Source organism: Coptis chinensis, chromosome 8 (genome assembly GCF_015680905.1).
Source record: "Coptis chinensis isolate HL-2020 chromosome 8, ASM1568090v1, whole genome shotgun sequence".
Taxonomy (NCBI): domain Eukaryota; kingdom Viridiplantae; phylum Streptophyta; class Magnoliopsida; order Ranunculales; family Ranunculaceae; genus Coptis; species Coptis chinensis.
In genome coordinates, this window is record NC_141463.1 from 64329929 (window position 1) to 64332667 (window position 2739).

Sequence of the window (2739 nt, forward strand, 5' to 3'; positions counted from 1 at the left end):
CCACGTGCAAGCACGTGCATTTAAGCTAGTATATACTAAACCATGTGGTCAGAAAGTGTAGTAACTAAATAGTACTTTTGACGAATATTACTAAAATGAGGAGGAGATTATTTATTGAAACTATGTAGGATTTTGGTAATCAGGCTACAGTTTCAGGCCTCTGGTTTTGGTTATATACTCAGCAAAAACTATGGCTCGAATGGTTAAGTCACATAAAATAAAAACTTAATTAGCAAATAGAAAATTCACAGATTGTCTAGCAATAATATCTTATTACACGTAAATCAGTCTATATAAAACCTGCTCATGTCATCTCCCTGCGATATTCAATTGACCTTTCTAAGAAAGAAGAACCTGCTACAAAACAATGGGGAAATATATTGGAAATTAAAATATCGAATTAAGAAATGAGATATCAAGGTTGATTGGAAGAGAAATTGGAAACAAAAGAGGAACTCACTTGATCTCAAAGCTAGACCCCAAAAAAAGAGTGGGGATTCCATTATTTCATTTTTAATTTCTATTGTTTCTGAGAGAGAGAGCAAAAGGAGATGGGAAGATGAATAGGCGTGGGAAGATGAGAGAGAGAGATGGTAACGTGTAACTTCAATTCTAGTTCCAATCAATTTCTTAGTCAGAACATTTGCATTGAATCGATTACCCTATAAACGTTTTTTTTAAAAGATACATACTTACTAAAAATTGATGAGCAAAAGCCATTCCAGCCATTAAGAAAAGAGGAATTTAATTGAAGTGGTTGAATAATTAAGACCGCTAATTAATTAAGTTTCTAACCTCTCTCATACTGTGGTGCATTCGGGACCCTCGATTTATACCCCCTAAAAACGAATCCCAGCCGTAGGTCATAAAACTTCCCTCCCTTGTTATATTGATTCATATGATAGATATGTATGTCTCAAATTAAGTGACCATTTATTATTATTTTTCTTTAATTTCACTATTACTAATTTTTAGAAGTGAATTGTGTCGTCAATGGTCCATGCAACTTAATTATATGACTTTGGAAAATTGAAATGTTATATGTAATTAATTGGAAGACATATTATTAGCATGAATTGTACGTACCATGCCCATTTGCATGAGAGAATCGTGTGAAAATGAATTAGTTTATACCATGAATTAGATAACATTAACATTGTAGCATACACAATTTTGTTACTCATCTATTTCAATTGTGACAGTTTGTCAAAACTAATTGCCAAAAGAATTTGGGAATGTGTGAGGTGCCTTGGAGGCAAGAGTGGTGGAGTCACAACTTATATAGCTAGTCAATATATAAGAAAAAAATTGGTTTTCCAGAGTGAAGACTATATAAGACGGTTATGAGAAAAATGTTTTGGGATATCTGATGTTCTCAATTCACAAGTTTTAGAGAGTTTTATTTAATTTTAATTTTAATTTTATGTTTTTTGGAACCAAGGAATGAATTGAATTTAAGTAATTTACAACCACTTTAGCAATGCCTGAATAGATAAGAGTAAAACAAATCGTAGGATTGTACGTTCAGCTGAGCAACGTACCCTTGGTGTTGGTTTATTTTGGCATCGTATGACGACATATAAGACAAGTATTTGTCTTCATCAACCAGCGTTGAATGCAATTTGTATGAAACCTATGTGAACAAGGCATAAGTGTAACATCTGCACCTATCAAGAAATCTTCTAAGCAAAAGGTGCATGCTATTTCTTTTGATTCGTCTTTGTCAAACTTCTTAGATTTCAATGTTTCAAACAAAAGATTATGCTACTGGTGCTACATTCTTTTCGTAGTCCACATCTTTCATAGTAAATTCTTCCTCCTCGGGCAGTAGATTCCACTCGTTCTCGTAAACTTCCATAAAATCTTCCTCCTCATCTTCATTCCACATGCTCTTCTTCCTTATGTACTATATCGTTATCGTCTAGCTTCTTCCATAACCTCTTCCTCCTCAGGTACTACATCATCCTCCTCTTCCTTAGGATACACTCACACTTCTATCACTACACCCACCTCAATAGAAACCTTTTTAGGTTTTCTCTTTAGCTTGTTTATCTCATTAAAACTTTCTTCACATATTGACGATACATGTTCCTTGATGTTTTGTAAAACTCAGTCGAAATAAACATGACAAACACAAACCAAATTAGAAATGTATTGGTCAGTAACATTATCTTCAGCCAAACATATATGTGAATGGAACTTTGCCTTAGCTAAAAACTTTAAGATCTTGTTTCATATAATCGACGTGAAAATTACTAACATAATCTTCAAGACTATTGATATTATTCTCAGTATTAATAGTTACAATAAAACATTTTTCCTTTTTGCGTATATCGATCTTCACTTAATTATGTATCGATCTTCTACGTTCTCCTCACAATCGTCATTGATCCACAAAGGTCGAACATTAAAATAACTTACTTCTATTTATGTTGTCATGGTCCTAATGCATGGCCTCAACAATATGTTGAAAGCATTTTCTAAAGAAGACGCCCAACACACTGATAATCATCAAATGTGTAAAGATGATGACCAGAGCCAAAGGCTTCCTTCAAACCTTTGTAGTGTGTATCAGCATAAAGTTTGAGGCCCAAAGCTACCGTAACGTCAAGTCCAAGTTTGAGCATGGAATATCTGAGGCCTCCAACAACACTAGTCATGTTAGCTCAGAGGACCTCTAAAGTTGGATTGCAAATCAATCTCCAAATGCCTATAATCATGTTCGGTGCAACTAGAACG

At 34.0% G+C, this 2739-nt stretch overlaps 1 long non-coding RNA gene across 1 annotated transcript; it reads right to left on the minus strand.

Moving 5' to 3' along the window:
• Positions 1–203: 203 nt before the first annotated feature.
• On the minus strand, positions 204–712 carry LOC147482418 (uncharacterized). Its single transcript, XR_015206741.1, has 2 exons — positions 461–712; positions 204–354 (listed from the first exon to the last, which is right to left on the minus strand). It is a non-coding gene; the product is annotated as an uncharacterized LOC147482418 (long non-coding RNA).
• Between the last annotated feature and the right edge of the window lie 2027 nt (positions 713–2739).